The 23,426-nt window shown below is 51.8% G+C and overlaps 1 long non-coding RNA gene and 1 pseudogene across 1 annotated transcript in view; one reads left to right on the top strand and one right to left on the bottom strand.

Moving 5' to 3' along the window:
• Positions 1-23,426, bottom strand: part of LOC141213275 (uncharacterized) — a 418,496-nt gene that overhangs the window by 159,252 nt on the left and 235,818 nt on the right. The window lies entirely within an intron of this gene.
• The window catches only part of LOC141213274 (UDP-glucuronic acid decarboxylase 1-like), a 133,585-nt pseudogene that overhangs the window by 84,749 nt on the left and 25,410 nt on the right, over positions 1-23,426 (top strand).

The following is a 23,426-nucleotide window of genomic DNA, read 5'->3' as shown; positions in this document are numbered from 1 at the left end:
TCGTCCTCTGGCCCGAGTCTTCCATACCTCGTCCTTTTTGGCCTGCATCCTCCATACCTGATCCTTTTTGGCCCGCGTCCTTTTCTGGCCCTCGTCCTTTTCTGGCCCTCGTCCTTCATACCTCGTCCTTTGCGCCCGCGACCTCGTCCTCTGGCCCGCGTCCTCATTCTTTGGCCCGCGTCCTCCAAAAGCTGGTCCTTTGGCCCGTGTCCTCTATACCTGGTCCTTTTAGCCCACGTCCCCCATACCTGGTCCTTTTGGCCCGCGTCCTCCATACCTGGTCCTTTTGGCCCGCGTCCTCCATACCTGGTCCTTTTGGCCCACGTCCTCCACACCTGGTCGTTTGGCCCACGTCCTCTATACCTGGACCTTTTGGCCCGCGTCCTCCACACCTTGTCCTTTTGGCCCGCATCCTCCACACCTCGTCCCTTTTGGTCCTCGTCCTTTTGGCCCGCATCCTCCACACCTCGTCCCTTTTGGTCCTCGTCCTCTGGCCCGCGTCCTACATACCTCGTCCTCTGGACTGCGTCCTCGTCTTTTTGGCCCACGTCCTCCATACCTTGTCCTCTGGCCTGCGTCCTCGTCCTTTTGGCCCGCGTCCTCCATACCTCGTCGCTTTTTGCCCGCGTCCTTCATACCTCGTCCTCTGGCCCGCGTCCTCGTCCTCTGGCCCGCGTCCTCGTCCTCTGGGCCGCGTCCTCCTTACCTCGTCCTTTTGGCCAACGTCCTCCATACCTGGTCCTCTGGCCCGCGTCCTCCATACCTCGTCCTTTTGGCCTGCGTCCTCCATACCTCGTCCTCTGGCCCGCGTCCTCGTCCTCTGGCCCGCGTCCTCCATACCTGGTCATTTTTGGCCCGCGTCCTCCATACCTGGTCCTTTTTGGCCCACGTCCTCCATACCTGGTCCTTTTTGGCCCGCGTCCTCCATAACTGGTCCTTTTGGTCTGCATTCTCCATACCTGGTCCTTTTGTCCCGCGTCCTCCATACCTGGTCCTCTGGCCCGCGTCCTCGTCCTCTGGCCCGCGTCCTCGTCCACTGGCCCGCGTCCTCGTCCACTGGCCCGTGTCCTCCATACCTGGTCCTCTGGCCAGCGTCCTCCATTCCTCGTCCTCTGGCCCGCGTCCTCGTTCTTTTGGGCCGCGTCCTCCATACCTGGTACTTTTTGGCCCACATCCTCCATACCTGGTCCTTTTTGGCCCACGTCCCCCATACCTGGTCCTTTTTGGCCCGCGTTCTCCATACCTGGTCCCCTGGCCCGCGTCCTCCATACCTGGTCCCCTAGCCCGCGTCCTCCATACCTGGTCCCCTGGCCCGCGTCCTCCATACCTGGTCCCCTAGCCCGCGTCCTCTGGCCCGTGTCTTCCATACCTGTTCCTCTGGCCAGCATCCTCCATACCTGGTCTTCTGGCCCGTGTCCTCCATACCTGGTCCTCTGGCCCGCGTCCTTCTTACCTCGTCCTTTTGGCCAACGTCCTCCATACCTGGTCCTCTGGCCCGCGTCCTCCATACCTCGTCCTTTTGGCCTGCGTCCTCCATACCTCGTCCTCTGGCCCGCGTCCTCGTCCTCTGGCCCGCGTCCTCCATACCTGGTCATTTTTGGCCCGCGTCCTCCATACCTGGTCCTTTTTGGCTCACGTCCTCCATACCTGGTCCTTTTTGGCCCGCGTCCTCCATACCTGGTCCTCTGGCCCGCGTCCTCGTCCTCTGGCCCGCGTCCTCGTCCACTGGTCCGTGTCCTTCATACCTGGTCCTCTGGCCCGCGTCCTCCATACCTTGTCCTCTGGCCCGCGTCCTCCATACCTCGTCCTTTTGGCCCGCGTCCTCGTCCTCTGGCCCGAGTCCTCGTTCTTTTGGGCCGCGTCCTCCATACCTGGTCCTTTTTGGCCCACGTCCTCCATACCTGGTCATTTTTGGCCCGCGTTCTCCATACCTGGTCCCCTGGCCCGCGTCCTCCATACCTCGTCCCCTAGCCCGTGTCCTTTGGCCCGCGTCCTCCATACCTCGTCCTCTGTCCCGCGTCCTCCATACCTGGTCCTTTTTGGCCCGCGTCCTCCATACCTGGTCCTTTTTGGCCCGCGTCCTCCATACCTGGTCCTTTTGGCCCGCGTCCTCCATACCTGGTCCTTTTGGCCCGCGTCCTCCATACCTGGTCCTCTGGCCCGCGTCCTCCATACCTGGTCCTTTTGGCCTGCGTCCTCCACACCTCGTCCCTTTTGGCCCGCGTCCTCGTCCTCTGGCACGCGTCCTCCATACCTCGTCCTCTGGCCCGCGTCCTCGTCCTCTGACCCGCGTCCTCGTCCTCTGGCCCGCGTCCTCCATACCTGGTCCTTTTTGGCCCGCGTCCTCCATACCTGGTCCTTTTTGGCCCACGTCCTCCTTACCTGGTCCTTTTTGGCCCGCGTCCTCCATACTTGGTCCTTTCTGGCCCGAGTCCTCCATACCTGGTCATTTTTGGCCCGCGTCCTCCATACCTGGTCCTTTTTGGCCCGCGTCCTCCATACCTGGTCCCCTGGCCCGCGTCCTCCATACCTCGTCCTTTTGGCCCGCATCCTCCATACCTCATCCTCTGGCCCGCGTCCTCGTCCTCTGGCCCGCGTCCTCCATACCTGGTCTTTTTTGGTCCGCGTCCTCCATACCTAGTCCTTTTTGGCCCACGTCCTCCATACCTGGTCCTTTTTGGCCCGCGTCCTCCATACCTGGTCCCCTGGCCCGCGTCCTCCATACCTCGTCCTTTTGGCCCGCATCCTCCATACCTCATCCTCTGGCCCGCGTCCTCGTCCTCTGGCCCGCGTCCTCCATACCTGGTCTTTTTTGGTCCGCGTCCTCCATACCTAGTCCTTTTTGGCCCGCGTCCTCCATACCTGGTCCTTTTGGTCCGCATCCTCGTCCTCTGGCCCGCGTCCTCGTCCTCGGGCCTGCGTCCTCGTCCTCTGGCCCGTGTCCTCCATACCTGGTCCTCTGGCCAGCATCCTCCATACCTGGTCTTCTGGCCCGCGTCCTCCATACCTGGTCCTCTGGCCCGCATCCTCCATACCTCGTCCTTTTGGCCCGCGTCCTCCATACCTGGTCCTTTGGCCCGCGTCCTCCATACCTCGTCCTTTTGGCCTGCGTCCTCCATACCTCGTCCTCTGGCCCGCATCCTCGACCTCTGGCCCTCGTCCTCCATACCTGGTCATTTTTGGCCCGCGTCCTCCATACCTGGTCCTTTTTGGCCCGCGTCCTCCATACCTGGTCCTTTTGGCCCGCGTCCTCCATACCTGCTCCTCTGGCCCGTGTCCTCCATACCTGGTCCTTTTATGGCCTGCGTCCTCCATACCTGGTTCTTTTTGGCCCGCGTCCTCCATACCTATTTTTTTTTTGGCCCGCGTCCTCCATACCTCGTCCGTTTTGCCCCGCGTCCTCCATACCTGGCCCTTTTTGCCCCGCGTCCTCGATACCTGGTCCTTTTTGGCCCGCGTCCTCCTTACCTGGTCCTTTTCGGCCCGCATCCTCCATACCTGGTCCTTTTTGGCCCGCGTCCTCCATACCTATTCCCCTGTCCCGCGTCCTTCATACCTCGTCCTCTGGCCTGCGTCTTCCATACCTGGTCCTTTTAGGCCCGCGTCCTCCATACCTGGTCCTTTTTGGCCCATGTCCTTTTCTGGCCCGCGTCCTTTTCTGGCCCGCGTCCTTCATACCTGGTCCTTTGGCCCGCGTCCTCCATACCTGGTCCTTTTGGCCCGCGTCCCCCATACCTGGTCCTTTTGGCCCACGTCCTCCATACCTGGTCCTTTTGGCCCGCGTCCTCCATACCTGGTCGTTTGGCCCACGTCCTCCATACCTGGACCTTTTGGCCCGCGTCCTCCACACCTCGTCCCTTTTGGTCCTCGTCCTCTGGCCCGCGTCCTCCATACCTCGTCCTCTGGACTGCGTCCTCGTCCTTTTGGCCCGCGTCCTCCATATCTCGTCCTCTGGCCTGCGTCCTCGTCCTTTTGGCCCGCGTCCTCCATACCTCGTTCTTTTGGCCCGCATCCTCCATACCTGGTCCTTTTTGGCCCACGTCCTCTATACTTACTCCCCTGTCCCACGTCCTTCATACCTCGTCGCTTTTGGCCCGCGTCCTTCATACCTCGTCCTCTGGCCCGCGTCCTCGTCCTCTGGCCCGCGTCCTTTTCTGGCCCGCGTCCTTCATACCTGGTCCTTTGGCCCGCGTCCTCCATACCTGGTCCTTTTGGCCCGCGTCCCCCATACCTGGTCCTTTTGGCCCACGTCCTCCATACCTGGTCCTTTTTGGCCCGCGTCCTCCTTACCTGGTCCTTTTCGGCCCGCATCCTCCATACCTGGTCCTTTTTGGCCCGCGTCCTCCATACCTATTCCCCTGTCCCGCGTCCTTCATACCTCGTCCTCTGGCCTGCGTCTTCCATACCTGGTCCTTTTAGGCCCGCGTCCTCCATACCTGGTCCTTTTTGGCCCATGTCCTTTTCTGGCCCGCGTCCTTTTCTGGCCCGCGTCCTTCATACCTGGTCCTTTGGCCCGCGTCCTCCATACCTGGTCCTTTTGGCCCGCGTCCCCCATACCTGGTCCTTTTGGCCCACGTCCTCCATACCTGGTCCTTTTGGCCCGCGTCCTCCATACCTGGTCGTTTGGCCCACGTCCTCCATACCTGGACCTTTTGGCCCGCGTCCTCCACACCTCGTCCCTTTTGGTCCTCGTCCTCTGGCCCGCGTCCTCCATACCTCGTCCTCTGGACTGCGTCCTCGTCCTTTTGGCCCGCGTCCTCCATATCTCGTCCTCTGGCCTGCGTCCTCGTCCTTTTGGCCCGCGTCCTCCATACCTCGTTCTTTTGGCCCGCATCCTCCATACCTGGTCCTTTTTGGCCCACGTCCTCTATACTTACTCCCCTGTCCCACGTCCTTCATACCTCGTCGCTTTTGGCCCGCGTCCTTCATACCTCGTCCTCTGGCCCGCGTCCTCGTCCTCTGGCCCGCGTCCTCTTTACCTCGTTCTTTTGGCCCGCGTCCTCCATACCTGGTCCTTTTTGGCCCGCATCCTCCATACCTAGTCCCCTATCCCGCGTCCTTCATACCTCGTCCTTTTGGCCCGCGTCCTCCATTGCTCGTCCTCTGGCCCGCGTCTTCCATACCTCGTCCTTTTTGGCCCGCATCCTCCATACCTGATCCTTTTTGGCGCGCGTCCTTTTCTGGCCCTCGTCCTTTTCTGGCCCTCGTCCTTCATACCTTGTCCTTTGTGGCCCGCGACCTCGTCCTCTGGCCCGCGTCCTCCATGCCTGGTCCTTTGGCCCGTGTCCTCCATACCTGGTCCTTTTAGCCCACGTCCCCCATACCTGGTCCTTTTGGCCCGCGTCCTCCATACCTGGTCCTTTTGGCCCGCGTCCTCCATACCTGGTCCTTTTGGCCCGCATCCTCCATACCTGGTCCTCTGGCCTGTGTCCTCCATACCTGGTCATTTTGGCCTGCGTCCTCCACACCTCGTCCTTTTGGCCCGTGTCCTCCACACCTCGTCCCTTTTGGCCCGCGTCCTCGTCCTCTGGCCCGCGTCCTCCATACCTCGTCCTCTGGCCCGTGTCCTTGTCCTCTGGCTCACGTCCTCCTTACCTCGTTCTTTTAGCCCGTGACTTCCAGACCTGGTCTCTTGGCCCGAGTCCTCCGTACCTCGTCCTCTGGCCCGCGTCCTCGTACTCTGACCCGCATCCTAGTCCTCTGGCCCGCATCCTCCATACCTGGTCCTTTTTGGCCCGCGTCCTCCATACCTGGTCCTTTTTGGCCCACTTCCTCCATACATGGTCCTTTTTGGCCCGCGTCCTCCATACCTGGTCCTTTGTGGCGCGAGTCCTCCATACCTGGTCATTTTTGGCCCGCGTCCTCCATACCTGGTCCTTTTTGGCTCACGTCCTCCATACCTGGTCCCTTTTGGCCCGAGTCCTCCATACCTGGTCATTTTTGGCCCGCGTCCTCCATACCTGGTCCTTTTTGGCCCGCGTCCTCCATACCTGGTCCTTTTTGGCCCGAGTCCTCCATACCTCGTCCTTTTTGGCCCACGTCCTCCATACCTCGTCCTTTTTGGCCCGCGTCCTCCATACCTCGTCCTTTTTGGCCCGCGTCCTCCATACCTGGTCCTTTTTGGCCCGCGTCCTCCTTACCTGGTCCTTTTCGGCCCGCATCCTCCATATCTGGTCCTTTTTTGGACCGCATCCTCCATACCAAGTCCCCTGTCCCGCGTCCTTCATCCCTCGTCCTTTTGGCCCGCGTCCTCCATTCCTCGTCCTCTGGCCCGCGTCCTCCATACCTGGTCATTTTGGCCCGCGTCCTCCATACCTGTTACTTTTTGGCCCTCGTCCTTTTCTGGCCCTCGTCCTTTTCTGGCCCGCGTCCTTTTCTGGCACGCGTCCTTTCTGGCCCGCGTCCTTCATACCTCGTCCTTTGTGGCCCTCCCATACTTTGGGAATGCTTTTCTGCAAAGGGGACAGGATGACTGCACCGTATTAAAGGGAGAATGGATGTGGAGTAATGTATCGCGAGATTTTGGCCAATAACCTCCTTCTGACAGTAAGAGCATTGAAGATGGGTCGTAGCTGGGTCTTCCAGCTTGGCAATGATCTGAAAGACACAGTCAGGGCAACTAATGTTAAGAAGCATTTCAAAGTCCTGGAGTGGCCTAGCCAGTCTCCAGATCTTAACCCAATAGAAAATCTTTGGAAAGAGCTGAAACTCAATGTTGCCCAACAACTGCCCCGAAACCTGAAAGATCTGGAGATCTGTATGGATTAGTGGGCTAAAATCCCTGCTGCAGTGTGTGCAAACCTGGTCAAGAACTTCAGGAAACGTTTGACCTCTGTAATTGTAAACAAAGGTTTCTGTACCAAATATTTAAGTTTTAAGTTGTATCAAATACTTAATTTGCATTTTTATTACATGAAATATATAAAAATCATACGATATGATTGTTTGCTTTTTTTTTTTTCTGAGATTCTGTGTCTGAGGTGTATCTACGATAACAATTACAAACCCCTCCATTCTTTGTAGGTGGTAAAACTTGAAAAATCGGCAGTGTTTCAAATACTTATTTTCCCCACTGTGTGTGTTTTTGTTTTATCAAACTCTGAATTTTTTTCGTTATGCAGTGTACTTTATTTGATAACGGAAATTGTCATTCAAAACTGCAATAAAACCATCATATAGCTATGTTACTGGAAAAATAATTAATAAAATTGTGGATCTTTAAAGGCAAGGAGGGAAAAATTTCTGCACCTTCAAGGTGTTAGCGAAATTCTTTCTGAAAGTATGTGTAATTTAATGAACTTCTGAATGTTTTTGTAGTTGTTCATTTTTACAGGCAAGAGTTGTTCAAACTGCATCACAAAGTTTTATCATCTATTAAGCCATTTTTCTTACATTTTACCGTAAATAAGGTTTTTGTTTTTCCTTCTGTAGGTATATGGATCAGGATCACAGACTAGGGCGTTTCAATATGTCAGGTTAGTGTGTAATAGTGTGTGTGTGTGTGTATATATATATAATCTGAGAGAGAGAGAGAATACATACATCTGTATTATACAAAATTTCATTTCTGCCACCATAGTTGGGTCATTTCACTTAGTAAAGAATTAGCAAAATTCTGCTGACAGGTTTTGCAGGCATTGTCATGTTGGCGCTGTTACAGATTAAAATGATACTTGCAGTGAAGAATTAAATTTTGTGGTTCTTGATTTTAAATATCGCGCCGGCGCATTCAATATAGTGGTCTTCAAAAATGAAACCAACAACATGCCGTCCACTGTGTACCGAGGACCAATGCGGGAGCGTGCACAAGAGGCAGTCATCACCACTGCACATAGGAGCGCAGCGCACACAGGATTGCTCCCAACATATTTGGTATTACTAGTATTAAAATAAATTCAACCCCACTGTGCCGCCAATGTATCAAAATATAATCTAAATATTAATTTTCTGTCTGCCTACCTAGTGGGATAGAGCATATATATACATAGTGATACAGAACTTATCAGACTGTAAACAGCATGGTAAAGGCAGTTGGTGAGGATATATAGCTAGGCATCTATTTTTTAAATAGCAAATCTTTCTAGAGGTTGATGATGATGAAAAGCTTGATAGGCGATACATTGGTTGATATATAGTTAGATATTCACTAGGTTGATCTATCCATCCAATAAATGTATGGCTCGAAAATGTATTGATCAATATACAGTGGGTACGGAAAGTATTCAGACCCCTTTAAATTTTTCACTCTTTCATTGCAGCCATTTGGTAAATTCTAAAGTTCATTTTCTTTTCTCATTAAGGTACATGCTGCACCCCATCTTGACTGAAAAAATCCAGTAATATAGAGATTTTTTAAAGAAAAACTGAAATATCAACTGGTCATAAGTATTCAGACCCTTTGCTCAGACACTCATATTTAAGTCACATGCTGTCCATTTCCTATTTCCTTGTGATCCTCCTTGGGATGGTTCTACTCCTTCATTGGAGTCCAGCTGTGTTTAATTAATAGGACTTGATTTGGAAAGGCACACACCTGTCTGTCAGACCAAATGAGAATCATGAGCTCAAAGGAACTGCCCAAGGAGCTCAGAGACAGAATTGTGGCAAGACACAGATCTGGCCAAGGTTACAAAAGAATTTCTACATTACACAAGGTTCCTAAGAGCACAGTGGCCTCCATAATCCTTAAATGGAACAAGTTTGGGACCACCAAAAGTCTTCCTAGACCTGGCCGTCCAGCCAAACTGAGCAATCGTGGGAGAAGAGCCTTGGTGAGAGAGGTAAAGAAGAACCCCAAGATCACTGTGGCGGACCTCCAGAGATGCAGTAGGGAGATGGGAGAAAGTTCCAAAAAGTCAACTATCACTGCAGCCCTCCACCAGTTGGGCCTTTATGGCAGAGTGTACCGACCGAAGCCTCTCCTCAATGCACCAGAGGAAGATAGTTTGCTATCGAAACGCTTTGTGGAAAGGGCTCATTAAATTTTATTTTTTAGCCCCAATCTGTCATCTCCAGTGTTAATCTTTTTAGCGCTCCATAGACCGCTTTTTATTCAATCCACTATATCGCCTTAATGCAAGACATATGAAAACCTGCATAGAATTTGCTCAAAAACACACTCCCAGACTATGAGAAATAAGATTCTCTGGTCTGATGAGACTAAGATAGAACTTTTTGGTGATAATTCTAAGCGGTATGTGTGGAGAAAACCAGACACTGCTCATCCTCTGCCCAATAGTGAAACCTGGTGGTGGCACCATCATGCTATGGGGGTGTTTTTCAGCTGCAGGGACAGGACGACTGGTTGCAATTGAAGGAAACATGAATGCGGCCAAGTACAGAGATATCCTGGATGAAAACCTCTTCCAGAGGGCTCTGGACCTCAGACTTGGGGAAAGGTTCACCTTCCAACAAGACAATGACCCTAAGCACACAGCTAAAATAACAAAGGAGTGGCTTCAGAGCAACTCTGTGACCATTCTTGACTGGCCCAGCCAGAGCCCTGACCTAAACCCAATTGAGCATCTCTGGAGAGACCGGAAAATGGCTGTTCACCAACGTTCACCATCCAACCTGACGGAACTGGGAAGGATCTGCAAGGAAGAATGGCAGAGGATTCCCAAATCCAGGTGTGAAAAACTTGGGTGCTGCTACTCAATACTGAGCAAAGGGTCTGAATACTTATGATCATGTGATATTTCAGTTTTTCTTTTTTAATTTGCAAAAATGTCTACATTTTGTTTTTTCAGCCAAGATGGGGTGCAGAGTGTACTTTAATGAGAAAAAAATGAACTTTTTAGAATTTACCAAATGGCTGCAATGAAACAGAGTCAAAAATTTTAAAGGGGTCTGAATACTTTACATACCCACTGTATCTACCAATGAATGTATCGCCTATCTACATCTTCACTAACTGCCTTTACCATGTTATTTACAGTCTGGTTCGTTCTAGATCCCCCCTCTTTAGCACATATGCGATTTGCACTTAGTCGCATGCTGACTAGCTGCTCTCCCCATTTCTCTCAAAGCTCAGTGAAAAACAGACTAGTTGTTGCATGACCGTAAGTATGAAAATCACATGAGTGAAGTGGCCATGAGATGACTGATGAAACCTGCCAGCGAGCAGAGCTGAATCCTGACGGTATATTAAATGCTATTTGGATTGGACTGGCATGCCACAGGGCTTCAGTTTATAATTAAAGGACTCGTCCGGTTTGTGATGAAAGTCTGCAGTCACTCTGTGACTTCAGGCTTCTGAAATATCACAGCGCATGCACTGCACACTTTTTTAAAATTCTCCCTTGCCGGTGGCAAGAGTGGACGGTCATGTAAGTGCAAGTATGTGATTTGTATACTTCTGGCCATATTCCGACTAGACGTGTCTGGCCTCGCTCAATTCATTTTCATCGAGTAAGGCCACACGTCTAGTCGGCATGTGACTGCATGTATGCAAATCGCTGGCATGAGAGAATCCTGACAGTGTGCAGTGCGCGTTGTGAGAATTCTGAAGTCTGCCGTCACATAGAATGACTGCAGACTCATTACAAACTTGGACAACCCCTTTAATGTTCCTAACATAAATAAAAATATGAGAATTAGTCAGTATTACAAAAAAACATTTATATCCAGGTACCGGAAAGATGATGTTGTCTCTGGGAGTCGTTCTCTTTATTTTCTTCATCTTGTCCAGACTCCACACAATGCCCTTAAAAATAGCAGTGTCATTATAATGCTCCTGAATAAAAAATATCTGCTCTAAGCTGAGCCCCTGAATAAATAATTGCCCCTTACTATATTCCCTGCACAAAATATATCTTTATACTGCCTCCGCACACATCCCCATACTGAGTCTGCATCCATGCCCCCTCAAATTTCTCCTGTTTCCCCCTCCCCATATTGTGTCCGCACCCATCCCTCGTTCCCCAAACTGTGTAATTTAATCCTATTACATCTTCCCCCATCCAAACTTTTGGGGGTCGGAGCAGATGTAAAAGGATTTAAGGACCCATTTTAGGGGTGGGGGCAGATGTAATATTTGGGCTGCAAACTGTCTTTAAATCCTGTTTCACTGCCCCCGTACAATTAAACACAGGGAGCCGGCGCTGCACCTTCAGTGAGCTGGCTGTCAGCTTGACAGCTGGCTCAGAGAAGAACAGACTCCCAATTCGGGGGAGAGTGGCAAAAATGCAACCGCCGAAGGAGACTCCTCGAACCGCCGCATTAGGAAGCCAGTCTGCGCCCCACTGCAGGCTGCAAAGCGCCATTGCCATTTTGTTTTGTTTTGTTTATTTTTTTAAAGACCACTATACTGACTGCGCAGGTGCGATATTTAAATTAGGAGGCAGGTGACCTGCCATTTAAGGACAGAATGTTTTATGCGCATGAAATTACCCTTGGGGAAGTAGTAAAACTGCTGTCATGTAGTCGTCCATATTCATGCTCTCTGTATATGCTCTCACCACCATCACTGATTGGCAGCTTTCTGCCTATGCACACTGGTGTGGGCGGGATTATGTAGAGCTCTGCATTCTGAGAATCTGTAGATCTGCAGCAGATAAAACAGGGATTCTATCAAAATGACGTCATTCTGCTTTCAGATGCAAAAACCTGGTGACAGATTCCATGTAAAGGAGGTTTTCAACTAATAAATGAGAAAATTGCTGAAAAGATATTTTGTAAAGTGGGAAATTAAAGTGGGAAATTAAAGTCATCTATAGATAATACATGCTGTTCAGTTTCACTCCGCGTGGCATTCCTTGGGAGTTGTGGCAGAGCGTAATGTTCAATCACTGCTGCCTTATAAATGATGTATCTATGGGTCCATTCATACTGGATGGCGTGAAGTGTGGGTATAAATATAGGTTTTATTGCCCTCTAGTGACCAATCTATGTATATATATACAATATCTTAGTAACTACAATTTGTCCATATTGTAATCGCGTAACAAAGCCTGAAGCCTCTTTTTTTTTTTTTTTCCCCCCAGAATTAATAGTCTTGCATTTAATAAGTACATACTGTCCCCTTTTGTACTGCAGCAGTAAGAATTAGGTACTTGGTTCCATCTTATCCTGTGAATAGATAACTTGCTAAGTGATCCGGCTCTCCTCTTTTGGGGTTCGACCGCTGGGAATACTACTTCTCCATTTATTGTTTTGGGACTCCTGGAGATGGCAGTGCTATAGACACTGTATAGGGCAGTGGTCCTCAACCTTTCTTATCTGGAGAGCCACATCCAGATGCACCTTGGGGTAGTGACATCTGCTCCTGCTCTCCCCCAAAGTAGCGTCACCCAAATCCCAAATTACTATTATAATGGCAGCCAAACTTTCCCATAGAAATTAAACGGAGGCCGTATGCTTGCATCCAGTGGTTGTCACCTTACCCCGATTCAGTATGCTCGCATCAAGCACTCCCACCACACTATCACATCCAGCTGAAAGAATCTCCTGTGACTGGCAGGATGTTCCTACCTCCAGATAAATTAAATATATTAATCTCTAAGACCACAAGGCTATATGTTATATATACATATATGGTATATGTGCCTACAGATTTGCGCTACGGTGCAGGGCTAGTCACAGGTCTGGAGACCTGCTCTTTATAGCTTTTTACTGGACCTGGTGCTAATGCATCAAGCTGGCAGACAACCACGATCCACACATCATGGGCCTGCGAGTCACAGGTTGGGGATCTCTGGTATAGGGCATTCTGTAGCTCTCTGGATTGGTTGGGAAAAAATTGATCCTCTAAATAGGTTGACCAGGCTTTTAAGAAAAAAAAAATTTGTTCCATTTTACCACATTTTTGCGTATTACTTGTTGCAGATTTGAGCAAAGAAACTTGACAATATATCATAGTACTGTGCTAGTGAGTGGGGTGTTATACATTCTGTAAAAAGCCCCATTCCTGTCTGAGAGTTCTTGTAAGGGCAGAGACAAACTGCCATATAACTGGTGCGATGGTCACATCACAGTGCCCGGCTGGCCTGGCGCCTCTCCTGACCTGAGCATGACAGCCTGATGGATTTCTGTGCAGTTGTCAAGCTCAGGTCAGGAGAGCAGACAACCAGTACAAGGTTTATGATGCAATCCTCGCACGAGTTATATGGCCGACTGTCTCTGCCCTTACTTTTTGGATGAAAAAAAAATAATAATAATTTATGACCTTTTAAAAAACTTTACTGCATTGTATTACTGTAGGGAGGGTCCCTTTTTTCCATGATGTCACCAGATTTCAGGAGACTAGTACATTCCGCTCTGATGACCTAAAATGGACCCCAGAGCTGTCTGTGCACCCAGAGTAAAACCTAAAGGGGTTGGGCACTACTGTACATGTTCCTCTCATGTGAGTGAACTGCCATAGATGAAACTTTACTAAATACATGGATTCTCAAATCCTTCTGTAGCCTGAGCTGCTCTACTGCTCACATGCTGCCTGGCTGAGAATCCTCTGACTTGTGATGTCACCTCTGACTCTCCCTGTCATCTTGTCTTTGGATTCTGGTGACATCACAATGGTGTGACTTCCATGCTCACTCACTGATCGTGTGTGTGTGTGACGCACCCCTGGGCCTGTGTCGCACAGCGTTGCGCATGCAGGAGCTTACCCGGATCCGGATCAGATGGGGGTAGTAGTCTCGTGGCGGTGACCCGGTCCGTGCCCAGGGAGTCAGACTAAGTGGCGTTGTATTAGCGGTAGATGTTGGACGACTACGCCACCCGTTGAATGCAGCGAAGGAGCTGCCGCTGCAGGGCAGACCGCTGAGGCCGGTGGTAGGATTGTGCAGCGTGGTAGTATCACCCCCAGCGGGAGGGGTATGGCCTCAGGGCAGCCGACGTGGATGATGGGGGTAGCAGGAATCACTCAGAGACGATGCGGTGTAGTTCAGGGTCTTTACTGGTGATAAAGATAGACCCTCCCGGAGTACTGGCTAGCGATCGGGGCCTGGTCAGTCCTTGAGCAGATGGGATCTCCCCTGGCCAGGCGGAGTTGTAGGCCTCCCAAACTGACTGTACTCTTCTGGCTACCTTGCTAGAGGCGGGTATAAGTAGCCCACGTCCCTGAGTGTACCGTGTGGTGCTCACCCGTATGGCCGGTGACTCGGGGCCTTCTAGTGGCGTCCGCTCCACGACGGCGGTGCTGGTCCCACGCGTGTGACCGTGCCTTCGGGTTTCTTGGCCAGAGGACCTGAAATCCCCTGCCGGGCGGTTTCTGCTGCTGGGTAAAGATTAGTCCCCACAGCCTCGGACTCCGGGTCCGGTGATAGCTGCTCAGTCAGGGCGAGCTCTGCAGCTGCCAGCCCCTGACTCCTTATAGCACTGCTCCCACAGAGCTCCTGATGTTCTTCTCCTATATCTGCTGCTCTTCTCTGTCTCTACTTCTTCTCTACTCACTAACCCTGCCTCAGCCCTAGGTTTATATAGGGGAAGTTCTTCCCCTCCCAGGACTGGGCAGGAGGTGTGGCATGCATAGGATCCCTGACCAAGAGACCTCCCACCTGCTCTCAGACATAACATCGCTGTTACTGTGGAAACCAGACCCCTGGGGTGCCACATTCCCCCCTAGTGAAATTTAGTACTCCGGGACTAAACATATTTTTAGAAAAACATAACAAGGTATAAACAATAATAATACAATAAGAAAAACACATAAAGATGGTTACGGCGTGTCCGCAACCGGGTGCAATTTTGAAGAAAAGCAAGGTGTCCATTTCACCAAAACAGGGAGACGTAACCAGGTAGGGGTCTGTCCTGCCCCGAGTCCTTAACAGTCTTTAGTCCATTCCTAGGTTACGCTCCAACCAATTGTACAAGGATTCCCGGTAAACCCACCAAGGACTCCTAAAAATAACTAGAAACACATAATTATTTACAAGTAACAGACAGGTGACCTCAATAAAACAATTTAAACACTTCAAATCCTCCAACGTGCGGGTAACTGGCCTCTAGTGGCCCTAGTGGACCTACGGAGCTGACTGTCTGGCCCTGAACTACAGGGTGTAGGAGCTGTCAAGGGTAAACTGGGCAGCTGTTTACGGGCTCTTTGGCTCACTAGGGGTACGGCAGGCTCACTATGAGCAGAGGGTTGATCCTCCTGTTCTGCTTGTGTGGAGTCTGCTGCCTCCTGGACCGGCTGCTCTTCCAGCTCTACCTGTTGCTCCGTAGGCACTTGGGATGCTGGTTGGAGGAACGTGAGGACGGGTACCACAACTGCACCATTGACTTGAGTCCAGGACCGAGGGAAGTCTCCGAGCACAGTACTAACCATATCTTCCCTTTCCTCTACGGGTCGAGGGTCTTCTTGCTCTCCTTCTGGGTTCCGTAGCTGTTCGGGACACTTCTTCAGGTGATCCCGGGATACAATGGCTGTGGTTTCCCCTCCGTCTTTACTGATGGTACAAACCTTTGGGTTGTCGTGGCTTGAGGGCAGTACGGTGTACGGGTCCTTCTCCCACTGGTCGTCCAACTTGTGGAGCCGTCTCTTCCTCTTCAAGACCTGCTCTCCGGGTACCAGGGGAACAGCGGGAGCATACTGGTTGTAAGTTTTCTCTTGTCTTTCCCTAGCGAGACAGAGACTTCGCTCCACGCTCTCCTGTACTTTCCGGTACTGCTGCTGCCTCTCTGTGTCCCAGTCTGCTTCCGATGAAGTGTCCTCGGGTGTCAGGACTCCCATCTCCAGGTCAACAGGTAGCTTACCAGGCCTTGCCCTCATTAGGTAAGCCGGGGTACAGTTGGTGGAACCTACAGGGATGTAGTTGTATAGGTCCACCAGGTCGGGCAGCTTCTCAGGCCACAGACTGCGTTCTTCCAGGGGCAACGTTTTCAGAAGATCCATTTCCACCTGGTTCATTTTCTCACAAAGTCCATTAGTTTGCGGATGATAGGGTGTCGTCCTTATCTTCCGGCAGCCATACAGATTGCAGAATTCCTGGAAGACCTCCGCTTCAAAGGCAGGTCCCTGGTCCGTCAGCACTTGGTCCGGGTACCCGTGTGGACGGCAGAAGTGCTGCTGGAAGGCTCTAGCTGCTGTTTGAGCTGTTAAGTCCTTAACGGGGACGACAACCAAGAACCGGGAGTAATGATCCACAATGGTTAACGCGTAGACGTAGCCACTTCTGCTTGGGGTCAGTTTTACATGATCCAAGGCTACCAGTTCCAACGGCTGCTTGGTGACGATGGACTGAAGGGGGGTCTTCTGGCTGGCACGGTCCTTCCTTCTTAGGTTGCACGGGCCACAGTCTCTGCACCACCTCTCGATGGTCCCCCTCATGCCTACCCAGTGGAACCGCCCGCGCAGCAGGAACTCCAGCTTCTTCCATCCGAAATGTCCAGCCCCGTCGTGGTATGCCTCCATCACCATGGCTGCGTCTCTTCGTGGCACCACTACTTGCCAGATTAGTTCATGCGTCCGGGAGTTAACCATTCTGCGGCACAACTTCCCCTTGTAAAGGAACAGTCGACTCTTCTCAGCCCACAGTTGTTTGGCTTCCTCCGGAGCGTCTGGGTCAAGGCGAGCCTCTGGCCGAGTCAGCATCTCCTTCACCAGTCGGACGGCAGGGTCACTGTCTTGCGTTTCCTCCCAGTTGTAGTGAGGCAAGGGGTTAAACGTAGCGGCTTGCTTACTCCTTACCCGATGGGAATACTGGATAGTCCCATGACGGTGGAACGCGGGGAGTTCGACTTCTTCCAGTCCCTCTGGATCTTCTCCTACGTCCGGTAGGTTTGGCATCCTGGACAGGGCGTCCGCGTTGGTATTGGAGCGTCCTGCCCGGTATTTGATTGTGAACTCGTAGTTGGACAGACGGGCCATCCATCTCTGCTCTAGGGCACCGAATCTTGCCGTGTCCAGGTGTGTCAACGCGTTGTTATCCGTGTACACGGTGAACCGGGAAGAAGCGAGGTAGTGCTTAAAGTGTTCGGTGACTGCCCACACCACTGCCAGGAACTCTAGCTTAAATGAGCTGTAATTCTCAGGGTTTCTTTCGGTGGGTCGCAGTTTTCGACTGGCGTAAGCGGTTACTCGTTCTTTCCCCTGCTGGATCTGGGACAGTACGGCTCCTAGCCCGATGTTACTTGCGTCGGTGTAGAGGATAAAGGTCTGGCTGTAATCAGGGTAAGCCAGGATTTCATCCCCCGTGAGGGCCATCTTCAGCTGGCGGAAGGACTCTTCTTCTAACTTCTCCCATTTGAAGGGCGGCTTCTGGTTCTTGGCCTTCCGGGACTGGCCTATCAGGAGGTCCTGCATAGGAGCTGCCTTTTTGGTGAAACCGGGGATGAATCTGCGGTAATAGCCTACCAACCCGAGGAACTGCCGCACTTCCTTTACACTGGAGGGACTTGGCCATTCCTTAATTGCGGTGATCTTATCAGGGTCGGGAGCCACTCCGTCAGCGCTCACCACGTGTCCCAGGTACTGCACCTTTGGTTTTAGGAGGTGACACTTGGAGGGTTTTACCTTTAGGCCGTAGTTTGCCAGAGCTTCGAACACTTCCGCCAGGTGTTTCAGGTGGTCCTCATAAGTCTTGGAATATACGATGACATCGTCCAGGTTCAACAGGACCGTCTCGAAGTTTCTGTGGCCCAGACAGCACTCCATTAATCGTTGAAAGGTTCCTGGTGCGTGTTAGAGTTCGAACGGCATGCAGGTAAACTCGCTAAGTCCCATCGGGGTGGTGAATGCGGTCTTCTCCCGGTCCGCCTCTGCTACAGGAACCTGCCAGTACCCGCTAGTGAGATCCAAGGTAGAGAAGAAGTTAGCAGATCTTAAAGCAGCCAAAGACTCCTCTATCCTTGGTAAGGGGTACGCATCCTTGTGTGTGATACGGTTGATTTTCCGGTAATCTACACACATCCTCATGGTGTTGTCTTTCTTTTTGACTAAGACTAGTGGAGCTGCCCAGGGGCTACAGCTATCCCTGATCACCCCAGCCTCCTTCATGTCCCTAAGCATCCCCTTGGCGTGTTGGTAGTGTGCAGGGGGTACGGGTCGATACCTCTCTTTTATGGGAAGATGGTCTCCCGTGGGGATGTGGTGTTCTACCCCCTTGACTCGCCCGAAGTCTAACGGGTGTTTACTAAACACTCTCTCGTACTCTTGAACCACCCGATAGACTCCCTGTCTCTGGTGTGAGGGAGTGGAGTCAGTACCCAAATGTAGTTGCTGACACCAGTCCTCCATTGTTTCCTTAGAGCCGTTACTTTCCTCCGGGGAAGATGGAGGCAAGGGTTCTACGGACTGTATGGAATTTTGATTGATGGTATACAATTTGGCTAGCGTGGCATACCGGGGCAGGTACACTTCCCTCTTCCCGATATTTATTATGCGAACGGGCACCCTCCCATGGCGTACATTGACCACCCCCCGTGCTGTCAAAATGGTGGGCCTACTGTCTGAGTAAACTGGTTCTACCACTGCCTGGTAATCTCTACCTCTCAGACCAATAGCTGCCCGGCACCAAATCATCATTTCACTTTTTGGGGGCATGGCAATAGGGAAAGGGTCACACATTCTTACGCTACCAATCTCACCACCGGAGAGTTCTATCTGTTGCCGTCGCATCAGTGCCCGGATCTCTTTCTGGAGCACTCGCTGCTGGCCGGAGCTGGCGTTCTTGGCAACCTGCTGTAAAAGGAAAATCACCTCTGCAAGACAATTTTCAATTACATTAGTTCCTAGAGTTATCTTTGGGTGACTCTCGTGCTTGTCAATGTCTACAATGATCAGTCCCTGTGCCGCCAGTTCAACTCTACCGATTTTAATGGTCACCTCTTTAAATCCAATCTGTGGCACGGGCTGACCATTGCTGGCGATGATACTCAAATCGTCGTCAGGGTAGCGGGTGATATCCGAGTCATTCCAGTACTGCTTGAAGAGCACGTACGGGATAGTGGTAACCTGTGACCCGGTGTCCAGTAGGGCACTCATAGGGATGCCATCCAGTACCACAGGCAAGACTGGACGTCCTCCCACATATTTGTCGCGCCAGTTCGATGGGCCTGATGATCTTTTTCCTGGGGTTTGGCCCTCTACCCCAGGTTGTGCCAGTTTAAAGGACAGTACCTTGCCATATGTCCGGGTTGATTGCAGCGGCGGCAGATGGGTTGTCCGTCCTCGTTGTATCGGTCGCTGGGTCTTCCTCTGGCCGGTGGGGTCCTCCTTGGTCGACGCCACGGGATGTCCTCCGGTCCGGATGCCAGCTGGATCTTCCCTGGAGTGGAAACCTGTAAAGACTGCACAGTTCGGGTTAGCGCGGCAACGCTTTTAGCTAGCTCTTGGACCTGATGGTGCAGGTCTGGAGCCGGGTCATTGTTCAAAGCCTGCGCATCCGCTCCCACAGGCCCTGCCGACAAGGGCGCCGCCTCCTGGTGGTAAGTGGTAGTGGGGCGTCTGTGGGTCACAACGCCACCTGGTGCCGGTTCTCGGAGCACCCGGATGGCTCTGTCCTTGAACTGTGCAAATCCCAGATGAGGGTCCTGTAAGGCCATTGCCCGCAACTGGGTTCGGTGGGCATTGCAATATAAACCCTCTATAAATTGTTCAGTCAACAGCCTGTCCTCGTCTCCCACGCCGTCAGGGTCGGTCTGCTTAATGGCTCTCAGGGCCTCTTGTAGGTTCAGGGCATAGTCCCTTATACTCTCGTGTGCTCGCTGCTTGCACCCGTAGAATCTAAGCTTGATCTCGGCTGAGGTGCGGGTATCAAAGGTGTCCCTCAGCCGGGTTAGTATCCCTGCAACAGTCCTTCCCCCAGGTGGCCAGGACTTTACCTCCCTTTGGGCTGCCCCGGTTAATTGGGCCACCAGGATGCTCACTTTTTGCTCTTCTGTGAGGGGATACACCTGGAAGAGGCTATCCAGCTTTTCTCTAAAGTCATGCAGGGTATGTGACTCCCCTGAGTACTGGGGTAGCCAGGCCGCTCCCGGGATATAGGGCATGGTGAAAGGCATGACTGCAGCAGCGGTGGCGCTGGCGGGGGTTGAGGCAGTGAAGCTCTCCTCCGTATCCGACATCTTCCTCCCCCCTAGTGGACCGTGGCCTACCTTGCGATGATCCTCTTCCGTAGGCCGCGGCTCCGCAGTGGATCGTCAGGGTTGAGGACCTTCCGTCGCGCTCCTGTGACGTCGGCGTCTGCTGGGCTCCTTCCAGGACCTTACGCAACGTCCGGACGTGAGGCGGGGCTTCAGTTCTCGCGCGCTTTCGGAGTCCACGCCCCTCTTCTTCCCGCGCGGCGTCTTCAAGATGGCGTCCAACGGCGGGAAAACTCCACGGATGGCGGGAAGAAGGCAGAAGATGGCGCCGGATGGCGGGAAACCTCCACGGATGGCGGGAATCTTCACCACTAGTAAGTTTGAACAGTCTTTTTCAGGCACGCAGTACCCGGTGGTTGCGGGCACGAAATCCTGCCGACTACGCCAAAAGTTGACGCACCCCTGGGCCTGTGTCGCACAGCGTTGCGCATGCAGGAGCTTACCCGGATCAGGATCAGATGGGGGTAGTAGTCTCGTGGCGGTGACCCGGTCCGTGCCCAGGGAGTCAGACTAAGTGGCGTTGTATTAGCGGTAGATATTGGACGACTACGCCACCCGTTGAATGCAGCGAAGGAGCTGCCGCTGCAGGGCAGACCGCTGAGGCCGGTGGTAGGATTGTGCAGCGTGGTAGTATCACCCCCAACGGGAGGGGTATGGCCTCAGGGCAGCCGACGTGGATGATGGGGGTAGCAGGAATCACTCAGAGACGATGCGGTGTAGTTCAGGGTCTTTACTGGTGATAAAGATAGACCCTCCCGGAGTACTGGCTAGCGATCAGGGCCTGGTCAGTCCTTGAGCAGATGGGATCTCCCCTGGCCAGGCGGAGTTGTAGGCCTCCCAAACTGACTGTACTCTTCTGGCTACCTTGCTAGAGGCGGGTATAAGTAGCCCACGTCCCTGAGTGTACCGTGTGGTGCTCACCCGTATGGCCGGTGACTCGGGGCCTTCTAGTGGCGTCCGCTCCACGACGGCGGTGCTGGTCCCACGCGTGTGACCTTGCCTTCGGGTTTCTTGGCCAGAGGACCTGAAATCCCCTGCCGGGCGGTTTCTGCTGCTGGGTAAAGATTAGTCCCCACAGCCTCGGACTCCGGTGATAGCTTCTCAGTCAGGGCGAGCTCTGCAGCTGCCAGCCCCTGACTCCTTATAGCACTGCTCCCACAGAGCTCCTGATGTTCTTCTCCTATATCTGCTGCTCTTCTCTGTCTCTACTTCTTCTCTACTCACTAACCCTGCCTCAGCCCTAGGTTTATATAGGGGAAGTTCTTCCCCTCCCAGGACTGGGCAGGAGGTGTGGCATGCATAGGATCCCTGACCAAGAGACCTCCCACCTGCTCTCAGACATAACATCGCTGTTACTGTGGAAACCAGACCCCTGGGGTGCCACATGTGTAGATAATATTTCCATATAGTGCCCTTTGAATAAGTATAAGTATGCCCCGTGAACTTTCCACATTTCTTCATATTACACACATGTGTTTAGTATATCACGTAAAATACAAAGTTTCAAGTATTTGTGATGTATAAAGGGAATGATGCATGGTTTTCTAATTATTTCATTCAAGTTTCACATTCTTACCTGATAAAGCACTACTCCAGCATTTTTTTTAATTTAATCTCTGGAGTGGTGCTTAACCCCTTCACGACATTTGCAGTATATACTCTTCATGGAAGGGAAAGACTTCCCGACCAATGGAGTATAGATTCGTCAAGGCGATCGCGCGCACACAGGAGCTGTGTGTGTGTGTGTGTGTGTGTGTGTGTGTGTGTGTGTGTGTGTGGTGTGTGTGTGTGTGTGTGTGTGTGCGCGATCGCCGCCGGGTGTTCAGCAAACATCATAGTTGACGCCCGACTCACTGCCAGAAATGGTGCCCTCACCACTCCCGGCAGTTTAACCCCCTAAATGCTTCAATTGATCGCAGCATTTAGAAGGTAGGGAGGGAGCTCCCTCTCCCCTACGATCGGTGCCCCCGCGATGTCATTATAAGAGCTCGATCTTTGCCATGGTGACCTGAGGTTGTCATGACTACATCTGGATCACCAGGTTAGAGTTTAAGGGGTGCACAGAGCATGGTGTAAGGGGCTTGTGTCAGTGCAGCACTAACAGTTGTAAAGCATTGTAGTGCTGGTAAATTTGATTGCTTTAGGCTGTGTGCCCACGTAGCGTTTTACAAGCGTTTTTGATGCGGAATTTCCGCAGCGGAAACGCTTGTAAAATGCTTGGTAACCCGCACCCCATGATCCCCAATGGGTTTCCGCAACTTCTATGCACATGCTGCGGATTTTTCCGCAGCGTTTATGCCGCGTTCAAAAATCCGCAGCATGTCATTTAATTTTGCGTTTCCGCAAGCGGAATTGCCTTTGTCCAATGCATAAAAAACGCAAGGCAATTCCGCATGTGGAAAACGCGTGATAAACGCGCGAAAAAAGCGCGATAAACGCGTGCGGAATTCCGCATGCGTTTTTCCGGGAGAGGACTTGCATTTATGCAGCAGAAATTTTCTGCTTCATAAATGCAACGTGGGCACATAGCCTTATACCAGCGATCAGACTACTGAAGGTGAACGTCCCATATAGGGACTAAGTAAATAAAAGTGTAATTACAATATATATTAACCATAAAGAAGTATTTGTTTAAAAAATCAACAATAAAAGTACACCCATTTGGTATTGTCGCATCCGGAATGACCTGACCTATAAAAATGTCAAACTAATTAACCCGTTCAGTGAACAGCTTTAAAAAATTAATACAAAAGGAGGCAAAAAACAATACTTTTTCATCGTACCACCAAACAAAAAGTGGACTAAAACGCGATCAGAAATATGAATGTAAATAAAAAATTGTATCACTGAAAACATCATCTTGCACCCCCCCCAAAAAAAAAACAAGCCACCATACAGCTCCATCAATGCCAAAATAATTTATAACTCTCAGAATACAGCGATCGCTGTAATCGCACCAACCTGAAGAATAGTCGTCTAATCACTTATACCGCACAAGGAACGGCGTAAAAAATAAATCTAAATCTTCACCAGCTGTTGATTTGTTCATTCTGTCACCCAAAGATCGCAGTAAGGCTCAGCGCACATTTATCCTGTACTCTACGCTGAGCGCTTACACCAGGGTTTCCATGTAAATCTCTGAAATACGTGACTCAGACGGAAACCTAGAGGGAAGATTCCCTATAGTGAGACAGATGGAGACACTGTGGACACCGTCTGGCCTATGATCCGGTGGTGTCCGTCTTTTTAGGCTTGCATGAAAGCACAGTCGACCACAGGTTTGTACACTTCTGAAAAGGACACTGCTGAACAGAGGCTAGACTGAGTTCAGAGTAACTCTGCTGCCCCATTATAGTGAGTGGACCAGTCGGCTGTGTCATCTGCATTACTTCATTCGAAAT

Source organism: Phyllobates terribilis, unplaced genomic scaffold (genome assembly GCF_046119375.1).
Source record: "Phyllobates terribilis strain yellow unplaced genomic scaffold, ASM4611937v1 Scaffold_191__1_contigs__length_3620865, whole genome shotgun sequence".
Taxonomy (NCBI): domain Eukaryota; kingdom Metazoa; phylum Chordata; class Amphibia; order Anura; family Dendrobatidae; genus Phyllobates; species Phyllobates terribilis.
This window is presented reverse-complemented; position numbering and strand designations above follow the sequence as displayed.